Genomic DNA, 16,397 nt, shown 5'->3' with positions numbered 1-16,397 from the left:
TCAGTCCATGATTCAGGCCCAGGAAGGGAGCAGGGAGAGGCCCCTGAAGGCCCCAGGCCCAGGCAGCCAATGCACAGGAACTCTGAGCACCCCTAGGCCAAGGCACCCCCAAAGGCAGAGGGCAGGAGTCCCCTCGGTGCCCAGACCGCCCTGCGTTGCAGAGGGATCCTGTGACCCTCCTCCTTTGGAAAATGAAGAGTTGCCACTAGATAGTCAATCGATTGACCAACCAATGTTTGATGAGTGCCGTTTATGTGCCAGATACTGTTCTAGGCACGAGGGCTGCAGAGGCTGAAGGGCAGCAGTCCCTGGGCTCCGTGAACCCCCATTCTATATGGGGAGACAACAAGGTCATGGGGGACCGCAGAGAGGGTCTGGCAGCTGGGTTGGGGGTGAGAAATGGCTTCGCATAGAAGGTTGTGGTTAACCTGAGACATCCCCAGTTGGAGGTGAAGACAGAGTGCATGCAGGGAGGGAAGGTACCCCGTGCAAAGCTCTGGAGATGGGAGATGGCAGCCCCATGTGTCAGAGCTGCAAGAAGACTGAGGCCAGGGCAACATTGCAGGTGAGAGAGGAGGAGGAGAACCTTCAGGATGCCAGCTAGGTGAGTGACGAGGAGAGGCGTGTGAGGGAGCGTGCCTCCCAGTGGGGAGATCTGGCAGCTGCCCAGATGTGTGGGGCTAGGGAGGATGGAGAGGGGAGGATAAGGTGGCAAGCCTGTGTGAGCCAAAAGCTAGTGGTGCCTCTGACAGCAACAGGGCCGTGTGTAAGGGGGTGATTTGGTTGTGCACATGTGGAGCCTACACAGCCTCCCCTTGGAGGAGGCCAGAGGGAGTCAGGGCCCAGAGGGGAGATTAGGGCCAGGTAGACACATCTGGGAGCCATCTGCCCACTCAGCAGCTGATGAAGGGCCTAAGGGGGGAGGGAGAGACTTAGAGCAGAGCCATGGGGAACATCCCCAGTTCCAAGGAGGTTGATCTTGCCAAGGACCCTGAGGAGGCTTGGTCAGCCAGGTGGGAGACACAGCAGGAGAGAGCACGTCACTGAACCCCTGGGGTGTCCAGTTTGCAGAAGGAGAGGATGGTCCCAATAGGCCAAACGTGGTCCAGAGGGCTGAGGACCGAGAGAAGGCCATCAGCTTTGGCCATTAAGAGGCCATGGGAGGGAAAAGGACCCACGTGTATAAAAATATTTACAGCTGCTCTTTTTGTGGTGGCAAGGAATTGGAAACTGAGGGGCTGCCCATCAATTGGGGAATGGCTGAACAAGTTGTGGTATATGAATGTAATGGAATCCTATTGTGCTGTAAGAAACGATGAGCAGGAGTTCAGAGAAAACTGGAAGGACTTGCATGAACTGATGCTGAGTGAGATGAGCAGAACCAGAAGAACATTGTACACAGTATCATCAACATTATGTGTTGATCAACTGTGATAGACTGGATTCTTCTCACCAATACAATGGTACAAGAAAGTTCCAGGGGACTCATGATGGAAAAGGCTCTCCAAATCCAGAAAAAAAAGAACTGTGGAATATAGATCCTGATTGAACCATACTATTTCTTTTGGTTTTGGTGCTGTTGTTTTTCTTTTTTGAGTTTTTTCCTTTTTGCTCTGATTCTTCTCTTATAACATGACTAATGCAGAAATATGTTTAATGTTATTATTTATATATAACCTATATCAGATTATCTGCTATCTAGGGGAGGAGGGAAGGGAGAAAAATTCGAAACTAGAAATCTTATATAAACAAATGTTGAAAACTATCTCTACATGTAACTGGAAAATAATAAAATACTTTTATTTTTAAAAAGAGAGACCATGCAGACTTTGGAAACAGTCACCTCGGCAGAGGGAGGAGGTCACAAGCCAGACTGCAGGCCTGCGGGAGTCTGGGAGCTGGCTGTGGGGCAGCAGCTGCCCTGGAATGCCTGGTCCTGGGGAGACTGAGGCCAGAGGCTCCCTCAACTTAGGGACTTTGGAGCTGGCCTGGGGGCACATCCTATCTGGTGTCCACACCAAGTCTGGTGCCAAGATGGTGTTCTCGGCGGGGGTGGGGAGCAGGGGGGCCTTGGGGCTGCCTGACCAAGGATAAAGAGCCCCAGGTCAGAAAGTGGGGCTGCTCAGAGCTCCAACTGCACTTCCAGCCTAACTTTGATAGGAAAACCTGGTATCAGAAGGAGAGACAGAGACAGAGAGAGAGAGGAGGAGGAGGAGGAGGAAGATGAGGAGAAGGGGGAGAGAGGGAGGAGGAGAGGGGAGAAGGGGCAGGGGAGAAAGAGGAGGGGAGGTGGAGAAGGAGGAGAGGTAGGGGAGGGGAAGGCGGAGGAGGGGGAGGAGGGGTGCTGTGGGAGGCTGGAGGGGGTCAGAGAGGCTCCCAAACGTTTCCTGTGTAGAGGGGGCTAGGAGAAGGGGCAGATCGCCTCCCTGTGCTAGGGACTGATGGAGATTAGGTAGCCCAGGGAGCACCGCTGCTAAAAGTGGTCTGAGAGGCACCCTGGCATTGCCCAGTGTCCCACCCAAACACGTGCCCCCCTCTGCCATCTGGGTTTTCACCTCCCAGCAGTGAGTGATCTCTTAGCAGGGCTTATGTCTCTGTCCATGGCGTTCCTGCTAAGCTTGCTTGAATGATTTCCCCTGCTCTCTTCAGCCCCCAGCGAGCAGGGCCAGGAGAGGCAGGTAGTGGAAGTCCCCCAGGGATGAGTTTTGGTGAGGCATGAACCAAGGCCAAGGGGCCAAGGGGCACCGAGTATCCTCCCTCCAGCTCGCACGGTTTGTCATAACAAGGGCCTTCCTAGCTCAGAGTCCTCGTTTCTCCCCAAATAGACAGAGGGGAGGCCGACTCAGTGTCTCTGTGTCCTCTCCCACTTTTGGGGCTCACTATCCCCCTCTGGAAAATGAGGCAGGAGTTTGGACTCCATGAACTTTGACCCTTCTTCCTGTGTCCCATTGGCTGGGTGACCTCGTTAGCTCCCAGGGCCTCCATTACCACCTGTGTCTCTGCAGATGGTTCCCAGTTCCGGGTATCCAGCCCGACCCTTTCTTCTGACTTCTAGTCCCCCATCCCCAACTGCCTCTTGTACAACTTAAACTGGATCTTCCAGCGACATTTGAAACCCAACTTGTCCAAAATGGAACTCATCACCTCCCCCCACGCCCAAGCCTCTCCTCTTGCCAACATTTCTATCAGTGATCAGGGCACCCCCAGCCTCCCAGTCCCTCAGGCTCAACCCCAATGTCATTCCTGACTCCTCACTCTCTCACCCCATGTCCAAGCAGTCGCCAGGCCCTGTCCACTCTGCTTCCCAACATGTCTTGGATGTGCCCCCTTGGATGTACACTGATCCCATGTAGGATTCTAAAAGGTCCTTCATTCCTATCGGCTGTTCTGTCCTCTAGATAGGCCAGTGGGTCCCCCAAAGCCCTTCCCATGTGGGGCCTCGAGGGGCCCTGCGTCACATGTGAGGCTTGCTATGGGTGCCGCCTCTGTGAAGGGAAGTGACGGCAAGGAACAGCGCCTTGTTTCCAAGTTGGATCCCCATGATCCTGAGGGCTTCCCCCAGGGGGCCTCTGTTTCCTCTGCTGAAAATGAGGATGCGTGTGGGTCTTTATGGTTCTGGATGCCTGCTCTTAGATCTGGCTATCCTTAGGTCTTCTCTAGGTGAGCCTCAGTTTCCCCTCCTTAAAATAATGGGGGAGATGAGCTTGATGCCTCCCACATGGCCTGGTTGCTTGCATGATGTGGTTACCCCAAACCCTTTTGTCCCCTGGAATCCTCACCCCCTTGGTTTCGTCTTCGATATATCAAGGTAGGAAGGATCGAGAGAGAGAGAGAGAGAGAGAGAGAGAGAGAGAGAGAGAGAGAAAAGGGGGGGGGGGTTGGACCAGACGGTCTCTGCCCAACCTCTCTGTTTGCTTGAGGGCTGCCTCCTTTTGGAGCTCTAGTTTCCTTCCCCACCCACCCTTTGGGCCTCAGTTTCTCCTGGTGAAAAAGCACTCAGAGAATCTCCCTCCCACACACACACACCTTGTGAGCCTGTTTGCCCTCTAGGCCAGTAGACTCCAGGGCTCCTTGGCACCCCTGTCCTTCTCAGGGCCTCCCCCTCTGCCCCCATTTACCTTTTGTGGGGCAATGAGGGTTAAGTGACTTGCCCAGGGTCACACAGCTAGTAAGTGTCAAGTGTCTGAGGCCGGACTTGAATTCAGGTCCTCCTGAATCCAGGGCCGGTGCTTTATCCACTGGGTCACCTAGCTGCCCCACCCCATTTACCTTTGAAGGCCATTTTCTGACTTAAATAAGACCCAGTTTCAGGGACAGGTGCCTGATGTTCTAGCTCTGCTGCTGCTGCTGCTGCTGCTGCTGCTGCTGCTGCTGCTGCCGCTGATGGTACTGACGCCCCCTAGTGTGCATGCCCAGGAACTGTTCTGCCCCTCCACTAGAGAGATTGTCGATATTATCATCTCTATTAAATCAGATCTCTCTTTCCAACCCTAATCTCTCCTAATTTTCAGACTTGCATCTCCTACTACCTCTCAGACATGTCAAACTGGATGTCCAATCAACATCTTAAACACATAATGTCCAAAACTCAACTTCTCTTTCCATCCAAACCGTCCCCTCTTTATCACTTCCCTAGAGCACATCCTCCCAGCCCCTTGGGCTCACAACCTCAAGGTTACTCTCAGCTCCTCTCCATCTCTCACCCGCATATCCAATCTCAGTCTCACCTCTGCTGTATCTCTCCAATAACCCGCTTCTTTTCCCTGACACTGTCCCAACGCTGGTACAACCCTCATCTTTCTCCTGCCCAGGCTATTGCAGTAGCTTCTGGGGCAGGGTGGTCTCCCTGCCTCCAAAATCTCCCCACTCCAAGCCAGCCTCCATTCAATCAGAAAAATGATTTTCCTATAATTTGGGTCCAAGCATATCACTCCCCTACTCAATAATCTTCAGTGGCTCCCAATCACGTCCAGGAACAAATCCAAAATTCTCTGGTTGGCATTCAAAACGCTTCATAACCTATCCTCCCTCTTACCTTTCAAGTCTCCTTATACATCACTCCTCAACACATACTCTTCAATCCAATGACCTTGGACTCCTAACTGTTCCTCTTTTGGGATCTTTGTTAACTTTCTGATTGAGGGGCTGCAGCAGCTGGGGAGGCAGTTGACAGGTCCCCTCTTTCCAAAGGCTGATTGGCTAGATGACAGCGGTAGAGGCTGGGCCAGAAGTGGGGCCAGCGATCTTGAGAAGGGGACTACTATTCTTGGGACTCTGGGGCTCAGTCTCCACCATCTTCTCCATTAGAGTTTGAGGGGAGCTGGTAGGCAAGGTAGGGGAAAAGTCTTCATTAGGTGGGAACATGAGAGCTATCTTCAAGTATTTGAAAAGATTTCATGTTGAAAAGGGATTGGGCTTGTCCTTGGTATGGGGAAAACCTTTCTCAAACAGATTTTTTTCCCCAAGTGTAGCAAGCTGCTTTAGGAAACTCAGTGGCCCCTTATGAGATGTCTCGTTTTGGGGGAATAAGGAGCTACCTTTTCAATTATGGAATTCTGTAACAACAATCCAGGTCAGAGCAGTATTCTAGGGCTTTGAACCTTAGTGTAAATTATTTTGCCCTCTCCTTTCCAACTAAGAACCAAGTCGATTTTGGGGGGCGGGGCAGGGCAGTGAGGGTTAAGTGACTTGCCCAAGGTCACAGCTAGTAAGTGTCAAGTGTCTGAGGCCGGATTTGAACTCAAGCCCTCCTGAATCCAGGGCCGATGCTTTATCCGCTGTGCCACCTAGCTGCCCTCATCCCCCAAGTCGATTTTGACAGGGGAAAGAGTGCACCATATTTTGGCTTCTCGGAAGTCATGGTCTTAGATTGCTAAGTTTGTAGATGGAGAGGGAGCAGGGCCCTGGCAGAGCAACACGTGACAGAAGTGAGCCCTTGGCACCACTCTGGGCCTCAGTGATTCTCCCTCCACACCCTCTCTCCCCCCATGCCTGGTTACCATGACAATATCGGTTTTGGTCCCGGTTACCATGACAATATCGGTTTTGGTTCCGGTTACCATGACAATATCATTTCTCCTCTCCACTTCACTCTCACCTCACTAATGGACCTCCTCCTAAGAATCGGGTTCCATGTATAACTAGCAGGTGCTAACACTAACTGAAGTGTTTTCATGATCTCCACCCCCACCCCCACGTACAGCTAGTGTCCCGTAGGGGTTCATTGGGGAGTAAAGAGAGAGCTGGGCAGGGGCACTAGAGGGGAGGGGGCTGGGAGGGCAGGAGGAAGGATATTTAAGGATATTTTTAAGAGTATTAAAATTTGAAAGCCTTTGCTCTTCCTCTTCCCTTGTGCCGTCCTCGGTAACTATTTAAAATGGTGAGGTGCTCTCTTGATCCAGAGAACCCCACAAAATCATGTAAGTCAAGGGGTTCAAATCTCTAGCTCCACTTCAAGAACACCTGTGAAACAACCCAAGCTATCAAGGGCACGCATATCCGAAAAGCTACTAAGTGTTTGAAAGATGTCACATTGAAGAAACAATGTGTTCCCTTGAGTCAATACAACGGTAGAATTGGCAGATGTCCCCAGGATAGGCAATGGGGTTGGCCACGCAGTTGTTGGCCCAAAAAGAGTGCTGAGTTCTTGCTGCATTTGCTTAACATGCAGAAAGTAACGCTGAACTGAAGGGTTTAGATGTGGATCATCTTGTCATTGAGCATATCCAGGTTTTAACAAGACCCCCCCAGATTCAAGGGTGTATTTCCAGGGCTCGTGGTCAAATCAGCCCATGTACATGAGTTCTGCTTGCCACATTGAGATGATTGTGACTCAAAAGGAACAAATTGTTCCTAAAGCAGAGGAGGAAGATGCTCAAAAGAACAAGATATCCCCAAAGAACTGAAGAAGCAACAGCTGATGGCACAGGAGCAAATGTGACATTAGTATGCAAATAAAAGTGAAATGAACCCCCCCCCCAAAAAAGTTTAAAATTCGTAAGGATTAATTAATTAAATAAAAATTAAGTCATTTGAGGACATTAAGTTCCTCCTGTTAGAGGAACTGGAGATGGTGACTGGAGAAAAGAGAAGGTTAAAAAGCATTTATCAGGGCAGCTAGGTGGTGCAGTGGATAGAGCACCAGCCCTGGATTCAGGAGGACCTGAGTTCAAATTCGACCTTAGACACTTGACACTTACTAGCTGTGTGACCCTGGACAAGTCACTTAACCCCAATTGCCTCACTTTTTAAAAAAAGTATTTATCTATGTGCCAGGAATCATTATTGTTGTTGCTGTTCAGTCATTTCAGTCATGTCCGCATCTCTGTGACCCCGTTTGGGGTTTTCTTGCAAAGGTACTGGAGTGGGTTGTCATTTTTTTTCTCCAGCTCAGTTTACAGATGAGAAAACTGAGGCAGACAGGTTTCAATGACTTGCCCAGGGTCACACAGCCTATTGGCTTATTAGTTTTTACAAACTTATTAAAAACTTATTAGTTTTTACAAAGATTATCTCATTTGTTCCTTACAACAACCCTGGGAGGTAGGTGCTACTGTGATGTTCATTTTACAGATAAGGGAACTGAGGCAAACTAGGTTAGTGACTTGCTCAGGATCTCAAATCTAGTAAGTATCTGAGGCCCTAATCTGAATTCAAGTCTTCCTGACTCCAAGCCCAACACTCTATCCACTGTGCCACCTAGCTATGGAGAAGAGAAGACTTAGGGGCCATGTAATATGATGGCTGATTCAAGAACTTATAGGGCTGCCTTGTGGAGGAGGGGCCTAGAGGGTTCTAGAGAAGGGGAAGAGGGAGTCTGGACAAGAAACATTTGTGAGGCACCTATTACATGCCAGGCACTGTGCTAAGCATTTGAGATACAAAGAAAGACAAAAGCAAGTCCCTTCCCTCCTAGAGCTCCCAATCTAGAAGGGGAGACAACATGCAAAGAGCCGAGTACAAACCAGATGTAGCAGGACCAATTGAAGGTGGTCTCAGAAGGAAGACGTGAACACTAAGGGGGACTGTGAAATGATTCTTTTAGAAGGTGGGATTTTTGACCGAGGCTTGGCAGAGGGGAGAAGGAGAGCATCCCAGGCCCAGGGGACAGCCAGCAAAAATGGCCAGAGTCACAGGTCTTTTGCAAGAAACAGCACTGAGGCTGGCATTGTTGGCCCCATGGAGTCTGTGGAGGGAAATAAAGTAGAAGAAGGCTTACTAGGCAGGAAGGGACCAGGCTAAGGAGAGCTTTAAAAGCCAAGCAGAGAGGGGGCAGCTAGGTGGTACTACAGTGGATAAAGCACTGGCCCTGGATTCAGGCAGACCTGAGTTCAAATCTGGACTCAGACACTTGACACTTACAAGCTGTGTGACCTTGGGCAAGTCACTTAACCCTCATTGCCCCACCAAAAAAAAGCCAAGCAGAGGATTGCGTGGGAAGGTTATAGGAGCACCTGGACTTTGAGTAGGAGAGTGAGTGACATGGTCAGACCCCGGCTTTAGGAAAGTCACTTTGGTGACCGAATAGCTGATGGCCTGGACTGGGGAGAGCCTGGAGTCGGGCAGAGACCCCAGCAGCTGAGGGGATGTGGGCCTACTCCAGGGGTGGGCCCCAGGGGAAGAGAGGGAGGGGTGTCAGAGCAGAAAAGGAGGTCTATTCAAGAACTGCTTTTGTGACAGGGACCTCTCCGGGCATGCCTAATTAGGGCAACACAAGGAACCTTTGCAGCATGTTCCAGTTTCCTAGAATGTAGCCCACTGCATCCCCTACCACATGGGGGGTGGTAGCCTCCTTGGGGTGGCTACCTGCATCTTTAGCACTTCCTAGCTGACTGACCCTGGGCAAGTCACTGTGCCTCTGACTTCCTCAGTTCCCTCATCTGTCAAATGAGCTGGAGAAGGAAATGGCAAAGCACTGCAGTATCTCTGCCAAGAAAAGCCCAAATGGGGTCATATAGAGTCAGACAGGACTGAAAACCAAGAAGACTGTGCCCGACATTCCTCTTTTGTCCCTCGGCTTTTTGGCTGCTCTTTGGCCTGCTTCTGTCCAGTGAATTTTGTCTGCTGCATCCAGAGGGTGAAGATCCCACTCCACTCACAGCAAGGAGGCCATGCACGGAACCAGTGAGAGCGGAAGAATTTCCTTCCCCTCCTCCTTCACTTTGACCTCTGGCTCTGAGAAAAGGGCCCAAGGGGCTTGGTTTTGTTCTGGGCTGTTGGTCCTCTGGTTCCAGAAGTTTGAGCCGCTGTGACCTTGGAGCCCAGACTGCAGGTGGGATGGCGCAGTCAGTCAGCCCACCAGTGAAGAGTAGCTGGGACTCAAGCTCAAGGTGGTCTGTGTGTTGGCCTTGGAACTGGGACTGTGTTCTATAGGAGTGGGGCTGAACTCTGAAACCCATCCCCCTGTCTTCCCAAGGGACTAGGGCAGTGCAGGGGAAAGGGAGAATTCTATCTCCCAGGAACTGAGGGAGAAAGTTGATTCATTTGTGATTATACCTGTCAAAGTAGATATTTCTGTGTAAAAGCCACTAGGGCCATTTGTTAGTGGGGTGCAGAGGACCATCCCCCCACCCTTGGAGAAACACAGTAAGTTGGGACTGGAGCCATTTGCAGAGAGCCTAGACACCACTACTCCCCTCCCCTTAAGGGGACCAGAGAACCCTAAAAGGGCGAATTTTTAAAAGAGCAAAGCTGGCTTTCAGGCAATGGGGTCCCATGGTGTCTGTCTTCTGTTTTGAATGGAAAAACAATACTTGACACCTGGTCGGCTATTAGAGGAGATGAGAGAGAGAAAGACTTCAAGAATGACACCCAGGTTATATACATATATAAGAAATGATGAGCAGGATGCTCTTAGACAAACCTGGAAAGACTTCCCTGAGCTGATGCAAAGTGAGATGTACTGTATACAAAGTAATGGCAATATTGTCAGCTGATCAGCTGCTCTGAAGGACTTAGGATGAAAAATGCTATCCATCCCCAGAGAAAGAACTGAGGGTGTCTGAAGACACTGTGAAGCATACCTTTTTAAATTTTCTTTTTGTTGAGGGTTTTGGGTCTGCTTTCTTTTACAACCTGATGAATGTGGCACTGTTTTGCAGCACCACAGATGTAGAGCCTATATCGAATTGTTTGCCTTGTCGATTAGGGGGGAGGGGAAGGGAGATAATGTGGAACTCAGTTTTTAAAATGAATGGTAAAAATTGTTTTTACATGTAATTGGGGAAAAAGAAATTACTAAATAAAGAGGAACAAAGAGAAACTGTTTCGTTACATCGAGCTGGTCCCTCCTCACCTTAGCTTCTCCCTGCCCCTCTTCTCATATTCTATTCCCAACTCTGTCCTTGGGGCCAAGCAGAAGAAAATGCATCTCTCCTCCACAGGACAGCCTTTCCCATACCTGCAAACATGTCTCCCATAGGACTGCCACCCTTCCTGAGCTGCCTCTCTCAGTCCTCCCTAATCAGCCCCCCCCCCATCCTTCAAACTCCAACCAGGCCCTCAGCTCCAGCCCCAGACAGATCACCCACACTGCCAGAGCAATGAAGCTTTGCCAGGACTGAAGCAGGCTGGATGCCCCCCACAAATGATCCCAGTGACCCTCATTTATAAGGACCTGGCTACTTGTTTGAGGTCAGTACAACTTGAAGCTTTTCTCTGCCATGGAAGTGAACAGTTCCATCTCTCTCTCTCAAACACACACACACACACACACACACACACACACACACACACACACCATTTGTGTTTCTGTCTTGTTTTTACCCATCAGCCCTGGGGGCTGGTAGCAATAGAAAAAGGGTGAACATATGCCCCCACACCCGCTTTCAGGCAGGAGGGGCCTACAGGTCCCCTTCTGACCTTGACTTGCCCCGTGCCCCTAAGCAGAGTGGCCAAGGGCACAAGCAACTCCCCAGAGCTGTGGCCACTGCTCAGGCCCATTGGGCCAAATGCCCCACCATCCCTGTCCCTGTCCCCCCCCTTCCTCCCGCTGCACTCCTGGTCCCAATGCCTTGGTGCTGTCCCCTCAGGAGGCTGCTTTGTGGGAAGAGGAGCTCCCAGAGCTAAGGACCCAGACAAGACTCGGAGGGGGTGAGGCTGCAGTAGGCCTTACAAAGGCTTCCCTTACAGCAGACAGCTGGACTGGGGCCTCCAGAAGAGGCAGTGGGGGAGAGGATGTGGGACCAGGGGCAGGCCCCTGATGGTGCCCCCCCAGCTTGGCTTGAGGGCAGTGCTTCAGCTGAGACATGGCCCCTGCCTGCTGGCTCCCTGAGGCAAAGGCCCCAGGTCCCTGCCCTGGTTGGGGCTTTATCCAAGAGGGCCTGGGCAGGGTGACTGGGTGTGAGGGAGGGTGAGCCTTTCCAGGCCACTGAGGCCAGTGTCCAGGCCATCCCCTGAGACCTCATCTTACCTGGCTGTTCTACCATGCTAGGTCCTCCCTCCAAGAAGGAGGCTCCCCCAACTCCAGGATTTCCCTTCCCCTCCTCCCCAACGGCCCCCCCTTTAACAAACAAAACAAAGCCAAACTGCAAAAAGAGCGATTTGCTTTTTTTTAATTATCGACTGCATAAAAGTGTCAGAGTTAAAGAAGCAAAACTAGTGAGGCTTCACTCTACCTCTTGGGAGACTTGCAAGAAATGGGAAAGCATGAAGGGTGGAGGGAGAGCAACTAAGGAGCCTGGAGAGGCCAAGACAGAGGACATGGGCAGCACATGCTCAGATACCAAGGGAGGGACCTGATGGGGCCAGCCCCAGGATGAGGCCTTAGGGTCACAGGGAGTGCTGGTGGCCCTGGTGGTGGTGGTGGCAGCTGCTGCTGCTGCTTCATCCTGGAACTGCCCCAGCTGGTCCTGGCCACCTGGATCTTCAGGGTCCTCTTCCTCCTCCAGGCTGGCCCCTCCTAAGCCTGGTTTCCGACGCCATCTTCGACGCCATCTTCGTCATCATCATCATTGTCTTCAGCCTCGGCTTGCTGCTGTTGGTTGTTATTGTCATCCTCAGGCTTATCACCCCCTAGTATGCCTGGCTCTAGCTCCTCTTCCAGGCTGGCCAGCAGAGCATCCACCTTCTCTTCAATCTTCCCCAGACCCTTTCCAGCAGCCTGCTGCTCATCCTCTTTTCCAGATTTGATTGTAGAAACCCTCTGTCTCCCCTTGGAAGGGAAGTCACTTTTGCCTTTGCGGGACATGATTCCTGAAAATCATAACAATGGGTGTGATTCTCAGAACTGCCATTTCTCTAGTGCTCACAGGTTCACAACAGGCCTAATGTGGAGTAGCATTTCACTGGGGGGTCTTTGCAACAAAGCTATGATAAAAGAACCCCAGCTGTTTGGCTCCCAACTTGATTGACCAGGGTCTACACTGCCTGCTCTAGTATAGAATAACTGGACTTTATACAGAGGATATGAACAAAATCACTAGAGACAGGGGTGGGGGTGATACATAGAATGACTGTCAGGGCCTAAAAAATTCTTGGCAACATGGAATAAAAGCAGCTTTAACAGGGAAAAAACATAGAGATCTGGTTTCACAAAATAGAATTCACGGGCCAAAGATGGGCACACTCAGACAGCCGACTGGAAAAAGATTGAGGGGTCTAATGAACCACAAACTGAATCTGGCTCAACAGCATGTCATATGGCAGCCAAAAAACCCAGGGGGATCCTGGGCTTCTTAGCCCAGTAGAAGTATATGGTGACCTCCCAAGCAAGCCTGTGGAAAGGAATCTATTTTAATCTGCCTCCAACCCACTGGGAGGGGGAAACAAACTCCCACCCACGTCTACCTGTGTCATCTGGGCCAAACTGGCCTCTTCCCCACCCCTTCCCCCTGGCCTCTGTTTCCCGTTTCATGAAATAAGCAGGTTGGAATCAGTGATCTGCATAGCCCTCATCCCAGCTCTGATATAGTCTCCCTGGCCTAGGCCTCAGTTTCCCCTTTCATACAAGGAATGTCTGCATCTCTGAGGACCTCAATTAGTGCTTCTGTATGCTATAATCCTAATTACTCGTTCTTCATTGGGCTTCAGGGACAGGGAATCACAATCAAGGTTATCTAAAGTACCTTATTTGAACCTCGATCCTTGGTTCTCCCACTAGGCTCCCCCTCCCTGGACCTCAGTTTCCACCCAAATTAAATGTGACAGTTTGGCTCAATGGTCCCTAAAGGCTCGGAATCTAGCTTCTACCATTCCAAGGCTCTCCTCTCACCATTCCTCAGGCCTCAGTTTCCCTCTAGTTTGAATGATGGAGTGAACTTGAGCGTCCCTAAAAGCCCTGATTCTAGGTTTCACACTCCCTGATCTAAGCACCCCGATCTTCAATCACACTCAGTACCCTCACCTGCAAAATAGAGACTGTGAAATTCATTATCTAAGGTCCTTCCCTTCCCTGAGCCTCAGTTTACCCATCTGTAAAATGAGGGAGTCTATAGCCTTCCTAATAGCCTCTCCTCAGCTGGCTCGTTGCCCCTTGGTTTTTCTCCTCCATCCCTGACTTCTCCATATCCTCCTTTGCTGGTTCCTTTTCTTTCATCCACCTCCCTAAGATGTGCCAGTCGGACACCCAGGCACTGATAAGCCAGAGAAGCAGCTGATTTTGCAGAGGTAAAGGAAGTATAGAGGAGAAGAGCAGGCCAAAGAGAGAGTTTTGCCCTAGTGCCTAGTTTTGCACTAAAGGTAACCTAGCTCGAAGAGGTCAAGGCAAAGGATATTAGGATAAGGGGAAGAAGTTAGAGGGCTTTAGATGTGGATTTGATGATTGGAGATGACAGGATCAGAGGAAGACAGGGAACGACTTGAGATCACGGAGGAGAGTGGAAAAGAGCACCAATTGGGTGAAGGAGTGGATAAGAGAGTTAATGGAAGGCCCATCAGGGTTTGGAAGTATGCAGGACCAACTCTGCTCCCAGTAACTCATCTTCCCCCAGTCAGAAGTAATTCGTTCCAGCCTGAATCTCTCAGGTCCCTGGGGCTGGCCCTCTGCACAGCCATGATTATTTGTGTTATTACAAGTCTTATGGAGACTGGCTGCTTGATAAGGATTTCTTTAAATGAAAATTAAATGAGATTAAATGCATTCCTTAAAAAATAAAGGGAGGGGTGGCTAGGTGGCACAGTGGATAAAGCACCGACCCTGGATTCAGGAGGACCTGAGTTAAAGTCCGGCCTCAGACACTTAACGCGTACTAGCTCTGTGACCCTGGGCAAGTCACTTAACCCCAACTGCCTCACTAAAAATAAATAAATAAATAAATGAATGAATGAATGAATGAATAAAATAAAGGGAGAGGGAATAGGCTCAGAGCTCTCTGATGGTGGGAAGAAAGGGGGTGCTGGATTCTCTTTTGGAGGGGCCCTGATTCTTGGGCTGACCCCTTGTGATGCTAAATGCTGCCCCTCTGGAAAATAAAGGGCAGGGTCCTGTTTCGTGCCCTGGCCTCTTTGTTCTAACTATCTAACTGCCCTCTCTGGGCATCACCACATTAGGGGGAGATTGGACTATACTGGATGCTCTCTGGGGTCCCTGATTTCTCCTCTGCATGTGCATCTTGATAAAATGAACCCAGAGGATCCTCAGCGTCTTCTCTGTTTTGTGAATCTCCTCAAATGACATGAGGGCTAGGCTGCACTCTTTTTAGGGGCCTAAATCCACATCTAGAGTCCTGTGAACTTCAAGGTCTCTCCTATCCTGTGAGCCCAAGTCCCCTCCTGGGGGAAATAGGCCCAGAAGCCCCTAATGCCAACTGTGCCTTTTGCCCCAAGCCCCATTTACCTTTGATGTCCAGGTCTTGGGAGAGCGAAGGCTCCATGCCAAAGTCAAGGTCTGCGAAGTCATCATCCAGCGATTCCTCCTTACAGGCCAGGTCAGGCATATTGGTGTCCCAGAATTCCTGGTATGGGGAAGAGGGATTCTCTGAGGAGGGGCTGCTGGCCGCACCGCTAGCCCCTCCACTAGCCCCCTCGTCTCCCTGGATGCTTCCACTCATGATCTCCAAGTGAAGGGCGCCAAAAGCAATCGCTTCTCACTGTCTAATTGCCAAGTGATTTAGGGTAGAGAAAGTAGAAGCAGGATCTCCCTCCCGCTGAATTTATAGAAAGCCAGCTGGGATTACCCCTCCCACTCTCCCTCCTCCAACCCTCCCTTCTTGTCCCTGCCTCCCGCCCACTCCCCCAGCCCCTAGAAACTTTCCACACCTTCTTTCCCCAAGTCAGCCCTTCCAGGGGTTGAAGAGAGCAATCTCACGTGACCCCCTCAAACCTTCTCTGCCCCCTGTGGTTCAACCTGACCTGCCTCCTTCAAGAGATCTTCCCAAACCCCAGCCCTCCCAGACCCTCCCCCCACCCTGGGAACCTTGCTCAGCCCTCTTCCCCACCCCCGCCCCAGCACCAGACAAACACTGGGTCTTGTGGGGGTCAAGTGGGAGAGAACCTGAAAACGTCTGATTCATTGTAAAACCCTGCAAAGAACACAGGGACCACACAGCTCCCCAGCACTTGGGTGAGCAGGCTGCAGGGGAAGGAAAGAGGTCAAGAGCACCAGATGAGCCCAGCTTGGTGCAAGGGGCCCCTCCAGCTCAGGCCCTGGCTGCCCCAAGGCCCAGGGGAAGGCCCCTCCAATAGCCCAGCTGAGCAAGGGCCTTCAGAATCTGGGCACCGAAGTGCCACAGAGAAGTTGCCCCTGCCTGTCCCCAAGGGGTCTTGGCTGCTTCCCAACTGGAATGGGGCCGCTCCAGTCATTCTCACTAAGGGGGAAAGAGCGGCAAGGCCTCCCCTTGTGGGGAGTAGCCCACAAGCCCAGCATGTCAGCTTCCCAAGGGGCTTCAGCCTGGCCCAAAGTGTGCAGGAGATGATGCTTCCCCTGGCCCCCAATACCAGGGCAAAGCCCTTGCCCAGCAGCTCTCTGGGCAGACCTCCAAGGGGTGAGCCCATTGCCTGCTGAGGGGGCCACTGCACTCGGGGTGGGCAGGCTGGGCTGGGGGGGATCTGATTCTCTGGATGGGGGCCTTCCCCTCCATCAAACCCACAATGGTGCTGGGCCCTTCTGCTCACTGTGCCAGGGTCAGCCCCCCAGGGCCAAGCACAAAATGGCTAGGCCCTCTTCCCTGGGCCAGCCCTTCAGAGACTGAAGGAAGCAGTCAGCCCTATTGCCCAAGGCCCCCTGCCCTCCTAAGCCTCTCTTCCCCTGTGCACACAGGCCCAGAGCCTTCCAAGCATAGCCCAAGGCCCCAGTCTTGAGGCTCTCCCCACCCCCCAGACACTGTCCAGCTCCTCCTTGGCCTCCCCAGACTGAGGCCCCAAGAAGGGCACACCCTTCTCCATGTATGGCCTGGCCTGGGCCCTTAAGGCCCACCTGGGTCCCTCACCTCCCTCCTTCTGGGCCCCATGCTTCCCTTAAG

Source organism: Dromiciops gliroides, chromosome X (genome assembly GCF_019393635.1).
Source record: "Dromiciops gliroides isolate mDroGli1 chromosome X, mDroGli1.pri, whole genome shotgun sequence".
Taxonomy (NCBI): Eukaryota; Metazoa; Chordata; class Mammalia; order Microbiotheria; family Microbiotheriidae; genus Dromiciops; species Dromiciops gliroides.
Note: the sequence above shows the minus strand (reverse complement) of the source record.